This window comes from Chrysoperla carnea, chromosome 5, assembly GCF_905475395.1.
Source record: "Chrysoperla carnea chromosome 5, inChrCarn1.1, whole genome shotgun sequence".
Lineage (NCBI taxonomy): Eukaryota > Metazoa > Arthropoda > Insecta > Neuroptera > Chrysopidae > Chrysoperla > Chrysoperla carnea.
In genome coordinates this window covers 22,595,562-22,620,596 of record NC_058341.1, presented here as the reverse complement: position 1 = coordinate 22,620,596, position 25,035 = coordinate 22,595,562, and the positions used below count along the sequence as shown (strand labels likewise).

General features: G+C 28.2%; 2 non-coding genes across 2 annotated transcripts; both read left to right on the top strand.

The window, feature by feature from the left end:
• The first annotated feature begins 10,749 nt into the window (after positions 1-10,749).
• On the top strand, positions 10,750-10,821 carry Trnae-uuc. Its single transcript has one exon. It is a non-coding gene; the product is annotated as a tRNA-Glu (tRNA).
• An 867-nt stretch (positions 10,822-11,688) lies between these two features.
• LOC123301901 lies at positions 11,689-11,898 on the top strand. The gene has a single exon (XR_006535457.1). It is a non-coding gene; the product is annotated as a small nucleolar RNA U3 (small nucleolar RNA).
• Positions 11,899-25,035: the final 13,137 nt, after the last annotated feature.

The following is a 25,035-nucleotide window of genomic DNA, read 5'->3' as shown; positions in this document are numbered from 1 at the left end:
ATAAGACTAAATCATAAAAAATATACTGTTAAACGAACATGAATCTATCCACCATATAGCATAGACAAAATAAATTTCTTAATTGAACCAAATCAATTCGATACTTATTATTACTTATAATGTTTTTAAAAAAATGGCTAATTTTTATTTGAACTATTGTTTTTTGAAATGAAGTGTATAATAATGTGCATTCAATCATCAAGAACAAGAAAAAAAAACCATTTTATTACAAATGTGAATTTATTTTTACCATTGTTTGTGCGGGTGACCTTGAGTCAATGATTTATAATAATAAAATCTATTATTATTTAATAATAATTCATTTTTATAAAGGGGTAGGTATTATTTGTTATCAATGATTTTGAGGATTGTAGGTAGGTAGGAAAGTTAAATTTTTATTATCAGGATTGAGGGTTGTTTATGATATTCTTGTTTGTGTAACTTAAAAAGTCGTGCGTTTTGTAAATTGTTTCTTAAATAGTTATTGAATTTTTAAAATAATCAAGTTTAGAATTCCGTAGCTGAACAAATTTCAACAAAGAAAGCTCTTACACTCCAGCTATATGAATGTAACTGTTTTTCTTAGTCACAATCTAAGCACAATTAGCCTCAAGTACGTGCAAATTGAAAAATTACATTATTACTTTTCAATCAAATCAAAGTGTTAAAAATGCTTTACAAGTGAATGCATTCTAAATGAAAATTTTGCTCCTTCTCAGAGGGTGGCTGAAGATTATCATAATCTTTCGAGATGTCATTGTTATTTCTAAGCGATAATTTCTTCTCATTTAGATATGTTAATAATTGTGATAAGGATAGGGATTAAAATAGCTTGAGGCAAATGTCAAAAAAAGAGCGAGCAGTTTTCCAGTGAAACTTTGTAGTTTATAATTCCAAAATCACGTTACGTGGACACAAAAGTAAGCATAGATAACACAAAAACATGTGTCAGAAGCAGAAAAAGTTAAAAAAATTGAAGTAGAAAATGAAATACTTAGATTTGAAGAATTTTATATGGCCAAATAAAAGGTATTTTTGCTCCTAAATAGTCTTTTTGATCGATTTTGAGCATAAATATCTCTTCGTCCCGAAATTTGATATAAATACTTCACTCAGCTCAGGTTCAAAAGTCAGCTAAATCATAGAATTTTCACTGTAAGCAGTAGCAACAGCACCGTGTTAAAGCAAATACTTATCAAAAATGCTATACATATTGCCTATAAATGTATAATGTTCGGTTGTAAAGAAAACTATGAGAAGTAAAAATATAATTTTTCAGAAAATATTCGTCCTAATTTTATATCCGCATCAAGGCCACACAATAATACCTATTTAACAAAATAATTGAGCAATGATTAAATATTTGTCATTCTTAAGAACCATCTTGATACCATGCCAAAATTTTGAGGGTTGAATTATTCATTCACACTTGACAAATGGTATGTATGATTTTTTTTCTAGTTCTTTTTTTTTACACAGGTGTTTAAAAAGCATCAATAACCTTTTGATTTCGCGGTAGAGTGACTTTATAGATGGTTTGTTTGGTCTTTGCCTCTTAAAATGCAATATAATCATCATCTGAACAGAACTGAATGCTGGAGTAGATGTGTTTGTTGTACATGACTAACCCTAAGTAATTTCTTTCTGCATACTTTTTATTTTTGTTTTGTCATCAGCAAAACGTAGAACGTAAAGGTAAAGGTAATAATATAAGAAATACATACTTATATGTCTATATAGGTATAAGTATTCAACCTTTAATAATAACTATTTGTTGAAATAATCAAAAAGTAATCAATAAAATAAAAGCATTTTATTTATTTATTTGAGAAATATATATATTTCTTTGTTTGATTTTTTAACGCAATTTTGTTTTTAGCATTCCGTATACGATAAAGTGTTGTACTTTGTGAATAATGTACCTTGGATCACTGTAATGTTAGTTAAAATATATTGCTATCTAGGACACTAATTTTACCCATATACAATGTAAAAAGATAAAGTATAGAAAGGTTGAAAATAATAATTTTCGCTGTTTCGTCAATATTTCATGTATTAAGAACTCCTTAATAAAATTTTTCTGGTTTAGAGGTAAGATATAATCATCCTTAATATTCTTAGATATATGGGCTTTTTCATATTATTCCTTCAGGCCACACGATTGGACCATTGACAATAAAATTCAGTATATACATTTTGAATTTAAAGGAGAAAAGAAGCTCTATTGTTTTTGGGGAAAATTGGGCTAAGAGTGGGTGATAGTGCACAGGCGGCCCAAAATTCAAAACTTTAAACGGGTAGAGACAAACAACTTTTTTTTGAAAGTTTTTTTTTTCATACAATAATAATTCGACGCAAATCTATTTTATTCCTTTCATCATATAAAAACCTGCGTTAGTCACTGACTTTCATTTACAAAATACACGTGTCATGTCACCTGACAAAAATGTTTGTTAATTTACGCTCGGCCTAAAATGTCTGGTTATATAAATAACCAGACACAACCTTTTTTTATAGGATCTATAAAGAAGTCTCAGTTATGGAGCTTTGGTGCTTTGGAACTCAACAACGACTTATGTAGGTACCGACAGAACTGTAAGAAGGGTCGTTTTTAAACACACTGCATCGATTAAATTTTAGTTATCTGATAAAAAGATACTGTTTTCACATCGAAATTACAGATATTTAATAACCTTACGGCGAAATGATTTAAATTTAAATCTCTGATCAATTTAAAACGATGACAATTCAACAATTGACCTCCATAGCAGTTTCTTTTTCGCCTTAGAAAACCATCCTTTGATCTTCATAATTACGAGATCATCCATGACATTGTCCATCCATCTCATTTTGGGTTCTGCTCTTATCCTTGTGTTGTAAACTATGACATTAAATACTTTTTTAGGCATTATGTGGACAAACCATTCAATTCTACGAGCTTTGATGAAACGGACAATGTCTTAATTTTGAAAATTGTTATTTTTCCCCGTGTTGTATCGAATTCTCCATTCGTTATTTTCTTTCACATCGCCGTATATCTTCCTGATTACCCACCTTTCGAATCTTCTCAGCCTTTCCTTATCATTCTCGGTCAGCGTCCATGTTTCTCGATCATATGTCACTACTGGGCGAATTAGTGATATATAAATTTGCATTTTTTGTTTGTCATTTAATAGTTTGTTTTTAAAGAGATTTATATTTGCATAGTATGCCCTAAATACAGCTTGTATTCGTCCTTTGATGGACGTTAAACATTGCGCATTATCGTCGATCAAGGATGTTACTCCTTTGAAAGTTCTATTATCAATTACAAGGTCTAGTTAGTTTTGTCTTTTGTTTGATGGCGCAATCATGTACTGTGTTTTTTTTTATCATTGAATGTGAGACCGACTTCCTTAGCCTTTTTTTCCATGCCTCTGAATAACTCCACACAAGTCTCAATTTTGTTCGAGTTATTAATTCAATTTCATCAGCATTGGCACATATTTGTATTGATTTAAAGAATATATAGTACCGCGTTGGTCAAAATTCTTGATAATAGAGTGTACCTACAATATGCTGGCAATTAATCAGAAAGTGAAGGATCTGCCCCGTAAATATCATATCCGCAACGGTTCATTTTATTGAATGGGTGATAATTACATATTTAAATTGTAATTTTCTCATATCTCTACTGTTTTGTAAATGCAATGTGAATCAGAAAACCTCGCTCTTTTACAATAAATATTTTGTTTGAAGTCTGATATATTTTTTACAAAAAGAGAATAAAAAGTTATTTTTTTTTATTTAATTTTATATGAAGTTTGTAATCGCAAAGGTGGTCTTGGTTCAATAGAGTTGTATATTATATGGTTCACTCGCATCATTTCTTTAGAAAAAAAAACAATATTTAATTCCCATTATTACCCAGGTACGTCACACCTCGCATATTACTTACTTCTTACCTTATAAAATGAAAAAAAAAAGCAAAACTTGGTGTGTACAAAATGATGAATGTAAAATATTCTGTGATAATAATGGGAAGACTATAAATTAAGATATCAGTCTTAATTGTCTTCGCGTTACCAATTATTATTATTTGACTTATTAGTTGTTATAAGACCTTGAACAAAAAATAGTATTAAAATATGATAAATCAGATACTGCGCCACTCAAATTCTACATTAAAATCACAAAAAGCGATGTAAATCTGCTTTTTTGGTATGTAATATGGACCTCTTAGTGTAAAACAACGCTTTACAAATTAAATAAAGTTGTGCTTCAAATCAAACTTTTCTCAGGTTTTCACCTAACACGCAGGTAGCAGAGTATTTTTGCTTGCAAAACGTAGTTTGACTTACCCTTTAGAGGTCCAAATATCCAAATAACATACCAAAAAAGTATCTTTACATCGCCTTCCGATCGCAATTTGGGCTAGTTTTTGAAAATTTTTAGAGAAGTATTTTTCAAAAAACTTTTTTTTTGTTTGTTTGCAAAAAACTATAGTTGAAGCTACTTACAAATTTTCATCTCTCTATCTTTTATATTTTTAGAAAAAATGAACACCAAAGTTTTGCCTTAATTTGCTCCCTCACGAGAAAACAATGATGTTAACGAAAACTTGTTTCAAACAAAAGTTGTTAATTTTTTTATAAGGAACATTTTTTGTAATTAAACTTTTGATTTATTTCTAACGGTTTAACATGATCAAAACTCAAAATTTTAACATTTCTGAAAACCATGTAAATTTTTCAAACATCATATCTCAAAAACTATTAGACATACGGACCTGAGAGTTGGCTTCAATTGTTTCAAATTTAATATACTTTCAAAATAATATTAGCAACTAATGTCAAAAGCTCATAGTTTTTGAATTAGTTCGCAAAAACTGTAAAAAGTCTAAAAGAAAATTTTGCAGTTTTTTGTGGATTACATAGGTAGCACAAATTTTTTTATACAAAATAACCCCAATAGTCTTATTTCCGACAGTTAAGTAAGCTTTGTCACTTGAACTAAATCGTTTAGGAGTTAAAAATTTAAGAAAATAAGGATTTTCAATATTCAAATTTTTATTGCACTAAAAAGAATAAAATTAGTTATTCTCAATGATTACTGATATTTTATTAAATATAAAACCTCAAGATTACTCTTAGAAACTTCAAGTTTTTAGCCATCAGTGTACTAAAAACTTCATAACACCCCAACTTCGATTTTAATGCCGTTAGAAAAATGTTAAAAGGTTGTTGTTGCTCTCAAAATCAAATTTGTGAAGCATTTTCGAAAAATTGATTATCAAATATTTCTTAGATATAAAATATAAAATGATCATATCCATAAATATCTATAACTTCTTACAATATTTAATTTCTATTTTTGGAGGATAATATGATGTGTAAAACACAGCCTTGAAAAGAATATCCTAAGAAAATATAACGGAATTATTTTATTTATTTCCTATGAATTATGATTGACTCCGGTAACTATTTAATTGCAATTTTATTACTACAAATATTTTCCGCTTCTAAACTTAGAACTAAAGAATTGTATCTGTAAAAATTTAAAAAAAAGATATCGAAGTTAAGGTAGTTTACTTGAAAACTGTTTGTAAACACAAGTGATAACAAACAATTTACTGAGTTAATTGTTGAAATACCATGCATAGACAGTGTTGATTACGCAATCGTTTGTTTCTTGCGTCTGGTGAGTAAAGAAAGATAGTCACCTTAGATTGCCCTAGTTGCGTATATATAACACGACTGGGGGTCACTCATAACTGATATTCCCATTTAATACATTCTATAATGGCATAACCTAATTTGCGCTCTCACGGGTAAACCGTGATGATTACGAAAAAAGTTTTCAAACAGAAGTTGTTTATTTTTTTATAAGGAACATTTTTTACACTTAAACTTTTGTTCTAGCTCTGACGGTTTGCAAGATGGGTCCAACAGACGTAAGACCAAATTGTTCTATGTTGTTCATTTACGAACTCAACCTCACTTTTTGCGTCCTGAGCACACTTTAAAAATTTCAGCTTGGTGTCTTTTTTCGTTTTTGAGTTATCGTGTTAACGGACGGACTGCAACCGGACATGGACTAATTAGGTGATATTATGAACACCTATACGAAAATTTTGTTCATTGGGATTAAACTTAGTATACCTTTACTTCGTGCCAAAAATACGCCATTTTTTCTTTTTTTTCAAAAACCTATCTATGGATACTTGGGTTATCCGAATATAACGATAACTCTCGAAATCCATCAAGCCGTTTGGAAAATACGAGGTAATCAAAGAAATTTACAAACAAATATATTCTTGACAGTCGGGTAAAAACTAAGGATTTTTCATCTTCGATGAACCTTTTTATTAGAATTAAGGGTAAATTATAGGTAGTACGATAGAAGATATTTTGTTATTCATTTTATCTCATTGGTGTTATCATCAATCATTTCATTCGAAACAAAACTAAATCGTAATTTTAAAATGAAAAGATATTTTGCCACGATGGAACTACCTTAAAAGAACAAAAACAAGAAATATGATGGCTAACTATTAATTAAAAGGAATGTTTATAAAAAAATACAAATAAATAAATAAAAATATTGTTTTTTTATTTGCGTTTAATTGAGGAAAAGAATATTTTTACACTTGTTAAAAAATAAACATAATAAATAAGTATAAAGATAAAAGTTGATTTTATATAGGTATAAATACTAATTGATTGTTGATTAGATCTTATTACAACAATATATTACTCACTGTTATAAAAGTAGATAGATGATAGGTTGTACATTGTTGATATGACATCTACATAATTAGAGGGTCAAAGGAAATCTCAATATATACGATTGTTTATTTCGTAATAATATAAATGGGTATCATTGTTGTATTTATTTGTTCTGGGTACTAAAAAGATGTTTTTAATTTTTCAATGTTTTTTTTTTTATCTCATATAAAAGACAAGTTTATTTTAATAAGGATATTACTCCCAGCGCCGTCGATTTTTTTTTTTTGAAATAGTTCCTTGTTCAGGATCAATTTGGAACCTTTTTTTTCATCCAAAAGTGGGGAAGATTTTTTTAACTGAAAAAAACTAGTATAATTTTTACGTTTTTTATTAATTACTTCTACTATCTTCTAGTACTTCTATTATCTTTCTAACATCTAATTATACAGTGAGTCCTAAAAGATCCAGAAGTAAAGATTCCTACATAAAAACTTTTCAAGCAAAAGTTGTTCGCATCAATGGTGGCCGTGGCTTTGAATAAGAAAATTATTTCTTATAAATTTTTCGAAATATAAATTGATTCCTTAGAAATTGAATGTAAAAAAATCTATTAAAACAAGTGAAAACAAACCAGTGACCAGTGACTGAGTTAATTGTTGAAAGACCATGTATAGACAGTGTTGATTACGCGATCGTTTAATTTTTTAAGCCATGTAAGTAAAAAAAGATAGTCACTCTTAGATGGCCACACATAAATACATGTCACATTCACAAAACAGAGATTCTCATATAATTAACGCCTAATTTGCACTCTCAGAGATAAACAGTAGTGTTTTTGAAGAATTGTTTCAAACAAAAGTTTTTTATAAGGAACATTTTTTACATTAAACTTTTGTTCTATCTCTAACGGTTTACAAGGTGGGTCCTCCATACCTTGCAAGAGCCAATTGATCTATGTTGCTCATTTACGAACTCGACCGCATTTTTTACGTCCAAAGCACGCTATAAAAATTTCAGCTCGATATACCTTTTCGTTTTTGAGTTATTGTGTTTACAGACGGACTAATAGAAATTGAAATGGACAAATTAAGTGATTTTATGAACATAATATCATCAATATTTTGAAGCATTGAACACTTGGGACTAAACTTAGCATACCTTGATATATTTCCTATATTCATGGTATTACAATTACATTTTGGCTCTAGTTTCGTATTTTGAGGAAATTTTCTAAAAAAGCACCTTGAAATTCAAAAGAGAATCGCAAAAACCTAGTCTCAAGAACAAACAATTAAAACATCCAAAGTACTTTCATGTAATTTATGTACATATTGCTTATAACGACTTTCGGTTATAACAAGCATAATTTTTGGTCCCTTCATCCCTTCTAATGTCGTTATAATCAATTTTGACTGTACATACTTAACGATTTTTAGTATGAGTAGGTAATCGCACTAAATCTTGTTATTGTGATTTTGGCCTTTTTAATATCCGTTATTCACAAGATTTTAAATTGATTTAGTTTGTTATATCCTGGATGCGATGAAAACATATCTAAAATTGTATTTTTGCTATTGAAATATTTGATTAATTACATTACCTTAAATATAATAAAGATATAAATCTTTTAACTTTTATACAAAAGCCTAAAATCACTGCCAAGTGCATTGAATTGTCAAGAGAATACAAAAAAAATTGATTTATTGATCAATTTACTAGATAGCAGCTTATGAGTTTTTGAGTTTTTTTTGCCTATGTGTATATAGGCAAATACATATACAGATATGTATAACTACATGCATACTAAATAGATATCTGGGTATCTATTTATCTTTCGATATTTTGAAAACCTATGAATACATCGAAAAATTTTATTCTTAATTTTCATCTACGTTCATGAAATTATAAAAAAAATTCACCATCAAAGTTGAAAATAAGGTTCAAATAATTTCGACCCTAAATCTAAAATTACCTTTTCGCTCGTACTACCTTTAACTGAAAAGATTCCTTATATAGAAATTCAATTTTCGGTAGGTAGATTAATATAACCTCAAGGAAAGGTCAACTCCCTCAATTAATAAAAATGCGAGTGGGTGGGCTTTATTATAACTTACCTATAAATAAGTATATCAAAAAGTGTAACTAAACTTTTAAGTATAAAAATAATAATTATAAATTTTCTACAAAATTAAACTAATTGCCTCTATTATTTAGTTGAAATAAGTAAATAAATGATGAAGTATTTATAAAAACGTTTTTTTGTTGCATTAAAAGTGTATTTTAATTATTTGATCAAAACTTATTGAAACAAAACCAAAAAAAAAAAAAAAGTAGCAATTCTTTTTAAACCGATAATATTAATTTGTAATCCAAAAAATTGTCGATCAATGACTTAACACAATATAAAAATAATATCGATTGGATTGGATAATTATTATGTTGTATAAACAGGAAGAACGTGTTACTAAAATAATCTTTTTCGTTGATTATCGTATATATTTTTTAGGGTTCCGTCATAAGATGTAAAAAAAGGAAAACTTATAGGGATCAAGATTGTATCCTATCTACTTGACGAAAAAAAATTTGATTCATAGTATAAGCAAATGATTTCTAATTTCGTAGGTTCGTTTTCAGAGGAAAGTTCGAGGATAAATTTAGAAATTTAAATTACGTAAGCAAGAATATCGTGTGAAATCTCAAAATGAAGTTAGAGTTAGTTTTTTACGAAGAATACAAACATACATTTTTTAAATTTGAAAATGCAGTTTGAAAGATCCTCTCACAAGTGATATGATGAAATAGTTTTTATATCATAAGTGCCTTAATTGAATATTAATCACTATATGTGTTAAGTGGTCCTGATTATAGAGAAGCCCAAAGCCGGATTTACATAGTAACTCCAGTTCCTTGGATCTTTCTTACCTCTACCAAGAATTAGGACTGAATATGTGAGGACATTTGTCGGCCAGACGATCAGGTTAGTAAAAAAGAAATTGCGGTAGGCTAATTAACTTCAGGGCGTCAGGTTAAGATGAACATTTCAATAGTCTCCCATTTTCTTGCGTCACGCTTAGATCATCAGAATATTGAAATGTACATTTTTTAGCAAGTAATTAATCTACCATAGCTTAATCTGACGCACTCGTATTAATTCAACTATCGCAATTTTTATTTACTAATCTGATCGTTTACCCTAGGGTGTATCCCCCCATATTTAGGGCTAATATTTGGAGAAGGTACTAAGAAATATCCAAGGAACCCCTCATATGTTAATCTGACGCACACGAGTTACTACACAAATCCACTCTTGGGCTCCCCCTATTATGAATAAAAATTCAAACAACATATTTATGGCGGAACCCTCTCCTCGACAATCCAAATCGCATTTGACCGGTATTTTTTTACGATTTATATCATGTGGAACAAACTAAATATTTGTTTTACGTGTAAAAAAAAAAATTCATCAATATGTGAATTTTTGTCAATTACTTAGTCATTTGGTTTTTTATGATGTTGTTTGATGAGATCATTGTTTCGTTCTGTACCATTGCGCTTTAATTTAAAGCTGAATTATATGCGTTTGATTTAACAAAATGCCAGCCAGTGCAGCATTTTTTATCAATTTTATTCATTAGAAACATGTAGAAAAGGGTTGCTTAAAAATCGAAGTAGAAATAAATTGTTGGAATCAATAATAGAATACATTTTTATTATAATCTATATTGATTGTTTTGACATGTCTATGGTTTTGGTATTACTATGTCTATGGTGTTGACACAAAATTAGCGAAGTTAAGAACTACCAAAATGATAATTAAAAAAATCATTTTATTTATCAATATCAAATGTTGTTAGACGCATTACGTAATTAAATAATTAAATATAAATACAATTTCAATTCTAATTTTCTTGTTAAACGAAAGAAAAATATCTAGAATATCAATATAAACTTATAAATGTTAAACAACTATGGAATATTAAACAAGAAAGGTTAGTTTTGTTATAAAATAAATTTATAGTTGCTTAGAAACTTATTTGATATATCCGATATGGTCTAGTGGCTAGGATACCTGGCTTTCACCCAGGAGGCTCGGGTTCGATTCCCGGTATCGGAATATTTTTTTTAAATATATTTTTACATTGAAATTAATTTTTCTGTTTACGCAGGGTAATGAGCCAAATATATCTAAAATGAGAATCGAAACTTTTTTAAATGTAAAGATACAAATATTTGATTGCAGTAATTACTGTGATTGTAATAATTACCATTTCCAATACTCACTGGACCATTTAAAACCAATAGGCATTAAAGTTTATAATTAATATATGCAAAATCGCAATTTAAATTTTATTAAACATAAATAATTTTATAACTATTAATGACGTCTAATTTAAATTATAAAATACATAGTTAAAAAAAGTCTATTTATTAAAGTTAATATGAAAATTCAAATAACGCGGGTAAAATGATTAAAATAGTTCAGTTATTTATTACTCCCATGACTAATTTACTTATTCATGGTTGTTAATAATAATTATTTATTTATTATAATAATAACTTGAAGTTTAATATAAAGTTTTTTTTTCTGTGACGTGAAACCAACATTTTATTACCACGAATTGCATATTATCTAGCAATCAATAATTAATTAATATTTCAGTTTAATTAAAAATAGACAATATGTCAATTTCATTTGATATTATATCAATAATAATTAATTAATTCAACTAATGAAATTCCAATGGAATATGTTTCCGTATGAATATATTTAGTGTTTTAAATTTGAACAAAATGTAGATAAGAAACATGTGCTCACTGCTCAATGTAAAATATTTATTATACTGTCTTTGTCTACTGCTTTGCTGAAATACTATTCATACTAGTGCTATGCTACTTGTAAAAATTTTATATTCTTATATCCTCGCACAAGTGGTATGATGAAGTCGTTTGTATATAATATTTGTGAAATGTTGTTTCAGTTAAGATCATACTTCACAGGATCATTTCTGTAGTATGTCTTCACATTATCTCTACTCAACTGTAGAGTCAATGTAACCACGATGAGGAGCGGTAGTGTGGTTTCCTGAGCGTGAGGTAGGTTCGATATTTGACTTCTGTTGAATTCGAACCAGCGATGATCGTTCAACCATCTGTTTACAGATGGGTATGGAAACTGCACATGCTGAGTGGTTTCTTTATTTAATTCTAAAATATTCATGTTTCAATGGGTACCGAATACGAACCCAGTCTTAATCAGTGTTCCTGCCCGCCTGTGAATGGCAGGGGGATATATCCATGTAAAAAATGCTCTCCGTATGATGATTGTGGGGTTGAGGGTATTGATTTTATTACACAAATTTTATTGATGATTTTCGATAACCTAAAATGGTGTATTGATGTGTATTACAACAATTTTATTGAAGTTTCTCGATAACCGAAAATAGAAATTGCTACTTCAAATTTTAATTTAACCATTAATTAAGGTAGTACGAGCGCTAAAGCAAGTTTAAATTTGTGGTTGAAATTATTAATACCTTAAGTAGAGGTACCTATTTAGTTAGAAACTTAGAACCCCTCAGCCACTACATTCCTCATTTTTCAACTTCGATGGTAGATTTTGTTAAAATTTCATGAATGTAGAGTGTAGACGAAAAATTAGAATTAAAAAATTTTGGTTTTCTGCCTTGGTATTCGAAATATCGAAAGCTAATTAATAAAATAAAATGTTCAAATACGATATTTTAAAAATTACTCCAGATATCGAAAATATTATTCCCACTCATTTTTCGTCTTATATTGTCGTTATAACATAATTCATCATCAAAATTGAAGAAATATATTTTTTAAAATTTGTGCCCTACCGTGCTCAGACATCCTCAATTAGTCTGGCACAACACACTTTTTTGTTTTCAATAATTTATTAAAGTTTTAACATTAATTTAGTTTGTTTTTAATTTCCACAGACAAGTTTTGGTGAAATCTATGAAAAATCATCCATGTAACGTTTCCCCATAAGCCCAATGTTAAATATGCCTACTTTTGAAGTCATTTATTTGCATTAATAAAATGCATTAATATTTTTTTACATAGCTCAAAAAGTAATTTAATTGGCTTTTAAAAAACTTAAATTGGCCGTTGTTTTAAATTATTTCTGGAAGTGTATTTTCTTTTGCGACACTAGAGACAACAAAACATTCATAAAAAAATAAAGTTTTTACCGCGTATTTGCTTTTAAAATTGCGTTTACGATCTTTTTGGCCTGTTTAGTAGTTTTTTCCATTAGTTGTATAAAATATGAATTCTTACCACATATTTTACTTTTTCAATCTAATTTCTATGTGAATGAAATCTTTAAACATGGTAGGTAACCTTTAAGAGAGTTAACAATCTGATTATATTTAAAAATTCAACGGACATATAAGTGATACTATCTTTTTTATACGAAAGTTTTTCTTAGAGAGAGAGTTCGTGTATATAATCTAGATTCTACAATATGATGTTTTTTAAATAAATAAAAAAACTTAACAATTTCTCAAGCTATAAGTAAGTAATAATAATATGTATAAGTTTTCTACACAACTTACATAATAATATGAATTTAATGTGCATAAAAGAACTATCAAAGGCCGTGACATTTATATAGTAATGTTGTTTGTCACTATGATGAAGTTCACAAAAACATTCAAATGATATAATCATCTCATTTAAACCAACAAGTGATTATTTAACGTCATTTAATTGTATCCTAAAGTCTATCTCACACTTATACCGGGTGGACCATTCTCAGGCGCGGATCCAGTACTCAAAAAAGGTGATGGGCATGGCACAGCCACCCGAAAATCAGCCAAATACAAACTCGCTCTGAATCTTCTCTATTCATACATTGCATATTTTTCCGATTTTTGTGCATTGAAAAGGCGCTATGTTAGTAATTACTAAAATCCTTTTTTCGAACATTCATATTAGCAAAATCCAATAAACGTCTAGATTTCTTGTTTCTTCGTTTTCAAAAGAATTAACAATGAAGAAAGTCCTCATAAAAATGTTGTCAAGGGCAGTATAGGGCATTCGCCTGTGTCCATGACCTGAAATTGTAGTTTTAAGGTCATTTAACCATGATCTTTTATTAAATGCAGTAATGACAAGTCTCATTTCCTCGGAAAGATGACGATTTTCGAAAAAATGTTTTATGAGAATCAACTTTCTTATTTAAAGTGTTACTCTATTTCTTACCTTTTAGGATCTAACTTGACTTTTAAAGCAAACCTGAAGAACTAGGCCCAACCTAATGTCGGAGCATGATGCCCTTCCTCAAGCTCCTAAACTTTTATTTAGGTCATTTTTTTAGTGGTTAATTTTATTTTTTATTTTTTTGAGTAGTATTTTATTCAAATAATTGCCTCGGCTGGATATGTCGTAGCCCATTTAAAAAACCCAATTTTCAGGACTTTTTTTTATCATTTGAGCCTCTGATAGGTAGCTTTAATAATAAAGGAAGCTTAGGACGCTTTTATGGTGTAAATAAAAATTGAACATAATCCTATATACTAACGAAAATTTCGAAAGTATTTTTCGATAATAAAACCGATTACTTGATTTTCGACAACAGGAAATTACCATTTGTATCCATCATTGTGGAATCAGCTTTATAATACAAAAAAAAACGCTTCAAATTCACACCAAACACAGTTAATAAATTAATAATAACCACGATATAATAATAAGTGACAGTTTTTTTTTGTAAGCTATTTTAGTAAAAGAATAGGCGACCATATGATTTAAATAACGGAACAATATAAAAAAAATTATTAAATGTTTTGTTTGCATAAAAAATTTACAAAATTATAATATTTACGTTTTTATTTTCATAATAATTTTTCATTTTTCGCTAACGATTTCCTTTTAAATTTTTTTGCTAATTATTATTATAATTCTATGAAAAACAAATTTTATTCGTAAATCAGCTGTTACCAAATGTGATCAAATTTTAATTTCCTATGATTGCAATTCTGTAAATTAAAATGCTATGTGGATAATTTCGCTGGTTTTAAACGTGAAATTTTAGTTTGAAACATTCAATTTACGGTATGATCAACTACCTATCCCTGGTAGAAAGTGCCCGATTACTGCCCGACTTGCAACCAGGGCCCGATCGGGGAATGAAAAGAAGGCCTGATGACGTGAGCCATGAAAGGTGACAGACCGGGGCTGATTATACTAGCCCAACTTATGCAAACCCTACAAGAACGTTATAACGTTCAAATTATGCATATGTTCTACATACTTAACAATTCTGTAAGAAATGTGTAAAGACTTTTACGGGAAGATTATGGTCAATTTAATCGTCCTGAATGAGCGAACAATTGGCATCATTATGCTAAAGTTAAAATAAAAACTAGAGACATTGAGCTTTCGTAGTATATATATTAATCTATACCTAGGTAGAAGCTTCTACAAAAAAATTAGGACATTTTATAAAAGTTATAGGTTTGAAAATGTTCAAGTTACAACGCTTTTTTAAACAAGAAAATTTGATTACTACACTAGGTCCTTTGAAAAGTCAAAATCTGGGTAACACGGTGTTATAATTGTACTGTATTTAATGAGAATATAGGGTCAGAAAATAATTCTTGGGTCTATTATAGTAATATATAAACAAGTTGTAGGTGTTATATTTTGTCTAGAAATGAGACTAAACATAAATAATAATTACTTATAAAAGTAGTTACTTTTCTTTTATTAAATGAACTAATTAATTTAATTATATTATTAAACGAACATTATCATACATATGAGAAGGTTGCTAAGGTCGTCCATAATTTTAGTTTAAGAATTTAGGTAATACATTTTTAGATACATAGACCTTTTGGAAAAATAAATAACCCATCAGCACTGGCGTCAACCGTTTGGTAATTTTTATTCGCGTGATGAGAGATTTGTCAACGCGTTCTGCACATGAGTTAAATGTTTCGCGCGTTAATGATTCTTTAACTTTAAATTCATTTTAACTAATTTCACCATATTTCGATGGCAATTTTTTTTAATTTACTGAGTACGACTTATAATGAACTAACGAAAGGGCAGGAACAGGAAGAAGGACTTGGACCATAATTCGAAAATAGATAAAATTATATGATCAACCACATATATACCATTTGAAAAATAAAAATTAATTATGTTTTTTTTTAATCAAGCATGAGCAAAGTACTCATAACGCGAGTGCTGACATGATTTAAATTCATTTTACATTACTAAAGATGACCGAAAAACTGCGACGGGTCTACACCTTGATAGAGGGTCGACCTAGACAAATATCCCCTGCATAAAAACGCTCGTTTCCCCCTTTGCTATATTCGCGTCATCGTAATCATGTTGACATAGAAATTCACACCTACCACATTATAATTAACAAACCAATTTTGACACTTTAATCTAGTTAAGTAATTCTCCATTACGATATCCATTTTATTTAAACACTTATGTTGTTAATATATTATCTAACTTTTACTTCTTTGGTATTTACATATATTATTATTATTATTTTAAAATAAAAATAAATAAAAAAGTGTAATATCCAAATATTCGGCTTAGAAATTCAACACAGGATGTTTGTTGTTTTTATAGCGAAAATATTCATGTTAAATTTAAACTTACATAATTAAGAATGAAGAGATTTGAAATCAATTCAAATTTATTTGTTTTTCGGTCATAAAATGTAATTTTTATTTACAATGAAAAAATTTACTTAAAATATAAAATCAAAGCTTAAACAGCATTTATCGTCCAAACTGTGTGCTAGGAGGTATTTTTGGTCGCTGTTTACGAATTCGATGATAGATTACACAGATTCTTTCACGTCCTCCCAACATCGAAACCATTTTTGCCAGTTACTAAAACTTTAATATTTTTTTCTGAACGTAGTCTCTAGAAGCTACTAACACCTTGATAAAATTGTCTAAATGTAAAATTGTTGACCTAATTCGAGAAAAAAATCGTGTTATTTAACATCGAATTCGTAATCAGAAACCAAAAATACCTGCTACAACAAGTATAATATGTAATAACGAATACAAATTTAGATGATAAATACTTAGTTTGCTGTTTTTGTGCCAAAAATGGTCAAAAATAGCACAATTATCGGAATACTAGTTGTCTAATAGATGACAACTTAAAGCTCAAATAAACATTTCAAAATATTTTTGAGCTACATATGCATCCCACTGAGTCCCTATGCCCGCATATGACTAGGTTAAATTGGCTGAATATTCCTTGGGATTATATAAACACGTTGCAAAAGTTACATAAAATTGAGAGCTGTTTCCCAACTTTCTCCCTACCGACACTTTTTTCCGGCTTATTCACTTTATTATATATCTTTAAAATGGTTTTGAATTTCCTATATCTTGTGTCCTGGAATAGTAATTTCTCAGGTTTCTTTTAAAATACAATTATTTTGCAATCCAAAGTGACGGTAATGTCAGTCACGGTTTATTTTTCTAATAAATTTGATTCTAAAATAATAAGGTTCTTTATTTTAACATTTTCCAATAATTTGTGTAATTTAGCTCCAGATACAGTTTAAAATCATAAATCCTGCATTGGGGAAGATATTCAAAGTTTAAATCGTTCTCGAACGCGACATTTTTTTTAATGCAGAGGATAGAATCAACAATAAAAGTATACTAAAACTTAAGTCGTTAATATAATAGTAGGTATTCAAACTATGATGCAAATTAAAACGCATTTTGGATCAAATGTAGCGTCAGTCACATATGGAATCAACCTCCTCATCAATTGTCTATAATTAATTAACATAATTGGCAGCATAATTGTTGTCCAAATTCATTTTTATTCAACTATACCTTTAAAAAACAAATTTTCTTTTGTATATGTATTAGGTATACTACAGATAAAACAGGATGTTAATCATGATAAGTTGTTATCAAAGACAAAAGTTCACCGTAACCCCATAATCTTACTTTTAACAACGTTTATGTAATTACCTGCAATTACCCACTAATTAATCTACCAATAAAATCGTAATAAAATGTCCTCAGTATCAGCTACTAAAATCAAATTATAAATAAATAATTATTAACATATTACCTTAACTTATTTTTGCATACACGAACAGAATAAAGAATGCGCCACGCGTTATATTAATAATAATAATCAAATATAATATTCGTGCATTAAGGTTGTTCACTCATGTGCAAATCGGAGAGTAAAAATATATTATAATCTTTCCCATATTTTAATAGCCTATCAGGAGCTATGTGTTTCTTTTAGCTTGACATAAAACTTAGGGGTATAATCCTAGGGCACATTTTTTTGAATTATTTACATAAAATCAAATTACTAATTGTATACCTTTGAGGAACGTTGGTCTTCATAAAACCGCGCTTTTTAAGAAGCGATTCGGTGTATGTTTAATTTCGGCTATATGGCCATATTTTGGGCAAAAATTTCCATAAATAAAGATTGACTAAAAATTCGAAATAAATCCCGAAAACATAAACCTTCTCGAGTCAAGTATGACTTGTATAGGGGTCTTATTGAAAGAGTTTTCCTACAAAATCCATTTGATATTCGAAAGATTACCTTCTTATTGATATCTTCTGTCTATTTTCTTTATTCTTAAATTGCTATAGTCATTTTTAAAATCGAATAGAAAAAGCTCTTTAACTAATCGAAACAAAAAGAATTACCGACTTTAAGAATATCAAATCTTCAATAAACAAAGTTTTTAAAAAAATTGTGCAATTTTTGTTTACAAAAACGCTCATATCTTGATAATAAAATTGACATGGACTACAGAAAAATTTACTTTTAGTTTTACCGACTTGGAATTTCCATATTTACATATTGAAATTACCTGAGATTACCGAATTACCTTAATGAAAAATATTAATAAAATACTATAATATTCATGTAAAAATGCCACTGATGTTATTTAGTAAGCGTAAAAAATAATATATGTACATATAATTTTGAAGGTGATAATAATGTCTTCTTCCCGTTTTACGAAATATGTATTTTTTATTTTTTTCAATCGCCATATAATATTTAAAATAATAAACAAATATATAATTAATTTAATTTATATTTTATTTATATGTACGTGTTGTATTTTTTAAAACTGTATATACAGAAACTGTATAAAAATGGTGAACATAATGACATACTCGGTGTAAATATCTAACTAAAATGATGCATATTTTAGATCATTAAATTTCTAATGAAATGTCACAACTTTTGGGGTTTCGGCAAAGCATCTATTTGACAATCATTTCAGAAGGTTTTTTCTTGAAATTTGAGAAATTTTTAATGGCGTGGAAAATTTTACTGAAAAAATTTTTAATCAAGGTCTATTTTACCACTATATAGTAAGTCTATGGATAATAGTATATCTATCATCTATTTTCCATCTGTACCAACTTGTTTGACAGATAATTATTACAAGTCATTGAATAGAAGTGTTAGTTAATTTTAACTTTTTAATTTATAAATTAAAATATTTTAAACTTATGTTTTATGTGTTCGTGTATATTTTTATTTATTTTGTGTTTTGACCAAAGTGTAAACAATCTTTTAATTAAGGTAAGATTCTAAACACTATTTTTTCAACAAAAATTTTTTTCTACAAAATTTTAATTTTTATTAATTTTTGTAATTATTATCAAACAATAATTTATTGACGGTTTTTGTTGTAGAGCCTTGAAAAAGACCTAATTGAGGTCTAAACGTTGAAAATTTAATATTATTGTCTCACAAATTTAAATAAATAATTATGATAATTTACATTTGAAAAATAATATTTGTGCAATTTGATTTCTTATTTTCACAATTTTTAATGCATTAAGTTTAATTAATTAGTGTTTTTCATTAATTTTAATTTGACATTTGCTATAACATTAACATGTAAAGAATTGCAAATTAGTCATAACAGCCTCCTTTATCGCCAAAATTTTTAACTGAAAATTTTTAATTGTCCCTACCATGACTACGCGCACAACGAACAAATATTCTTGTTTAAGTGTATATACAATTGAAATAAATACGTATTGTATGTATATGTACTGCGGTTTATTTTGAAACCTTCACCTAATTTAAATTAATTTGTAATTCCGGTCTCCAATTTTAAGTACATTTATATAGTAATAAATAATATTATATATGTTTTCAATCGTAAATAAAAACAAAACAAAAAAAAATAAATTAATAAATTACAATATTTATTTATAGGACGACTAATTGCACTTTAAATATTTTTGGAATTTTTGGTACTTATTTAGATATAATTGACTAAAAAGTAAATATTTACCTTGAATCGCATACATAAAAATTTGTAAATGTAACTTTTTAAGTTTTTATAACAATTTTCAAGCATACCCACTTCAAAGTCAAAAGTTTTTAAACACTTGCAAATAAAATTCATTGCTGACCTGAAAATGACGGAAAATTTTGATTTTTTTTCCAAACAAGTAGACAAAATATATTTCTCTCAAAATTCAAGGAAAATTGTTTGCAATTATACCATGTATATACGTAATACATATCAAGGTATACAAAGTTTAGTCCCAAGTTTGTAACGCTTAAAAAACGAAATTTTGGTATAGATGTTTATAAAATTACCTAATTAGTCTATGAACACGATAACTCAAAAACGAAAAAAGATATCAAGCTGAATTACAGCGTACTCAGGACGTAAAAAGTGAGATCGAGATCGTAAAAGAGCAACATTGGTCAATTGGATCTTGGGTACGTAGGACCCATCTTGTAAACCTTTAGAGATAGAACAAAAGTTTAAATGTAAAAAATGTTCCTTATAAAAAAATAACCAACTTTTGTATGAAACATTGTTTCGTAAACATCACTGTTTACCCGTGAGGTCGCAAATTGTATAGTATGTATTATATGGGAATATCAGTTATGTATGAGTGACCTATATGGATGTGTTATGTGATAATCAATTAACTCAGACAATTGTTTGTTTTCTTTTTTTTTCTTTAATAATTTGCCTCATTTATATTTCTATAATAATTTGGCTCGTGGCCCATTTTTCAGGCTTCGGACTTGTCTATTACAAAACGAAACTGTACTTTACTTTTATTGATTGATTATGAAGATCAATTGTTACTATTATGATTATTATTTAAAAATTTTATGTAATAATAAAAATCATAATATTTTAAAATAATATCATCAATGAACCAATTTATGCATTAAATTTTAACAGCTACATGGCATATTTCACGTAATGAAAGTGTTACCCACAATACGATCTAATAATTTTTTTGTAAGTACGAGTATACTTTAACTTATACATAAAGAATCTTTAATAATATTAAAATAATAACGATAATGATAAAAAAAATGTCCATTTTAAAATTGTTGTTGTTTATAAAATACTTATTCTGCAATTAGTCTAGCATAAATTGGCGTATAAGTTCCGAAAATCGAAATTTATTTATCGGCTCATTCTGCGAAGAACTGTTGAAGTTCACATTGGTTGTTCATTAAGACGCAGAAAAGTAAACACCAATTAAACAGTGAGGTTTTTTTTTAATTTTTGCTATTTGCTTATCATTATGAAATTGTATTCGATAAATGATCGCGTTGATGTTTTTTTATCTACAAGAATCGAAAAAGATTTCAGAAAAGGAAGTAATTTTCTGTAAGTGACTCACATCTATTGGGTTTTTAAAAACATAATATGCCATCTGTTTTAAGGGATAATCTCGCAATTTCTAGATAAGAAGTAGGTAATGAGATCAATATTACACTTCCAAAATTTATTTTTATTATATTATACCGGTTCATAAAGTCAATTTTCGTAAATATTCACGGTATAAATTATTTTTAACTTAATTTTCTAAAAATTTACTTATTATCAATATTTCTACGTTCCCCTCAAATGCAAAATTTCGACGCTTTTGTCAGTATTTTCAGCATATGATATAATGATGATATAATTATCGACCATCCACTGAAAAATCTTGAACGAAAAAATATCTCCAAACGAATGGTCTTAATACTATGAAACTTAAAACTATGTTAAAAATTTCGGCTCGATTTTCGAAGCTAGAACAATAACTTCCATTTACTGGGAAGTTAAAACAAGTGCGATTTATTTCTTGTAAGCCCATTTTTGGAGACTTGGAAAATGTTCGAAATCAAGTCGGTTCGACCGTTTAGGGGCTACGATGCACAGAAACACACAGAGGCACAAATAAACACTTTAAACTTATAACATTCCTTCATAAATCAATATCAAAGTGATGATCAAGGACATCAAATGAGATGATAAGGATATTTAGAGAGTTATCATTTTTTGGGACAAATTTTTGGAAATATTTTAATTGAAATTGAAATATTTGAGTTGACTTTGTTCTTTTGAATCACTTAATTATTTTACCATTTAACTTTTTGACATGAATTGAGCCAGGTTTATTTGACCATTCATTTCCATAGTATTTATTTATATGTTAAAAGTATATGTCATGCCTTTTCCAAACTGAATGAATTTTGAAAATCATCGCAAATTTTTTAGTTTTTTTCGGGTACGAAACACTAATCTTGTACTTAAAATATAGCTAAGAACACTCGTTCGTTAAATTACCTTTCAAATGAAACCAAAAAAAATTAAAATTAGTTTAGGTGCTACGATGCCACAGACAGACAAACACACGGATTCACACACATAGCGGTCAAACTTATAACACCCCTTTTTTTAGTTCGGGGGTTAAAAAATGTAGTTAAGATTTTCTTTGTTGTCTAGATTAGTCGAACGTGTACTCGAAACATTAACGGTACCTATACCTTTGAGTTGAGCGCTATTCCGATATAACAGAATTTGTAAAATCGATCCACAAACGGGTGTATTTTCCTTTTTATTTAGCATTAATTTCAAAAATGTAAAAACTATGAACTTTAATTCGGTAGTGAACTTTCTTCCCAGGGCTTTCTCAACTGATGATACTCCAATATATGTTAGACAAAATATACCTACATCACATAATAGTACCTACGACTATGAAATAAAATTTTACTAAACCTATGCTATGTAATAAAATTTTATAAAACTGCAACTATAAAACCACATTAAAATAAGAAGATTGTAATAATAATATTATTTATTTAGCACATGCCATTATTATATAACCTAAATTGTTTTTTTGTATAATAACAATTTTTTTACCATTAATTTTTAATACCATAATAGTTAATACATTTTAAATTCTTCACAAGTTTACATAGTCATAAGCGGTAAAAATTGTTTTATTTACTTGACACTTTTAACAATTTTCATTATCAAATCTAATTGCTTATTCCGCATCTATTAAAATATTATGTGTTAAATTTGAAAAAATGTTCTTGTAACATTTTTAGACATTTCGGATTATCGAATGTTCGGGTTTTTGAAACTCAACTGTATTTGTTTTCCGCTATATATTTGAACTTTCGCAGTGGTTCCCTTTTGTTCAAATGAATTAGAATTTGGGTGGTTGGGTTACTACAGTTTCATTCAAATCCATTCAGTACTTTTCGTGTGAAAGTGTAATAAACAAACAAGCAAACAAACAACCTTACTTTCTCATTTATAATATATAAGGATTGTTTGTGTGTCATGCTGAAACAGCTTAACGGATTGAGTTGAAATTTGGCATGCGGATAGTTTGTAATCTGGATTAATACATATTATACTTCATTTCTTCCTAGACTAAATTCTGGAGTTCATGCAAATAGACACTCTCAGTTTTCTAGTTAATATAGGTTAATAGAGTTTGTCTTTTTGATAATAGACTTAATTTTGTAGCTAAATGTCGAACAAATGCCAAGCTATCACACTCAAAAGTTTCATTTTCAGGATTTGCTAATAAAGAAATTGAAATTGAAAATAAACATGGGAAATTGAAAATTACTATTGCATAGCAAAAAACTCCTCCGCGGAAATCATTTTTCAATTTTGATCGCCAAAGAACTGACAATACTATTTTTAGTGCCATATGAAATAAATATAGATTAATCTTTTAGATATATTTTTTTACATTAATTTTAAAGCAATAGCTTTTGCAAATCTATTAAGATTTGTTCTTCTTAGTGAAGCTGGTTTACATAAAATTATGCGAAGATTTGTTTGGTAAATTTCCCAATTATAGTTAGTAAATAGGTACTATCAATTATTCCTTGATTTTTTTCCCCTGTACTTACGCTCTTTAATTTCGATATATTTAATTTGTATTTTTAACTCTTTCAAGTCAATAATATAAAGTTATTTCATTTATATCGCATTTTTTTAACTAACCAACCAAAAAAATTAACTCATTATTATAAAATTGTTAAATCAAAATCCATTAGCTTACAGTTTTTTTATCGCGAGAAAAATGATATGGGAATGTCAACCTCTATGTACAGATTAAATTATGTTAGAAGTTTGTCGTGGTATTTAAGCTCTTGATTTAAAATATCGGTTAAATGTATGATACCCTCGTATATTCAAGTGCGGAACCGACTTGAATATCATTTTTAATTCAGAATTTGAAAGGTTAAGTTATTGGAAGTTTTATTATGCCGGGAGCGTATAGATCAAAATTCCATAATAAAACAAAAATTATGATTTATTTTATTTACCTTTAGAATGTAACGAAGGAATTTGGGAGGCAGCCATAATCGTGTCATTTTATCTTAAGGAGTCTGTACATTTAATGGATAAACTTTTTAAATTTATTCAAATGATAGAGTCAAATTAAAGTATTGATTTCTCTCAACGTTTCCGAGCAAAAAATATTTTTAAGGAACTTATACTCTCCTCAATGATACTGAGGTATTTTGCACAAGGAACTGATTACACTTTCAAAATCGAAATTTTGATGATAATAAATAAAGTAAATAGTACAGAAAAATAAAAACAAATGTAGCAAGAAACAGTTTGGAAATTTTGATAAACCAAGTATAAATTTGGGCCATGTGATCAAAATTAACCTAGCTCTAATAGGCTCTTCAAGAGTTCTGGTCCCGGAATTAAGCACATAAGTGATAGCTAGCGAAAAGCTGACATCGCAGCTAAAAAGATTGACCCAAAATTAGTGGTTTTCAAAAAAAATTCCAATAAGATAGGATCAAATTTGCCTGTGGTATCAAGAAAATCGAATTTTTTAACTTTATGACGTCATCAGAATCCAAAAAATTTAATTTTGCTCTATCACATTCAAAGTTTATGCAATTTTGATAAACCAAGTATGCAATCCTACGAAATTTGGGCCATACTTTTCAAATTTATGGTCAAAATTAACCTAGCTCTAATAGGTTTCAAGAATATGGAGTC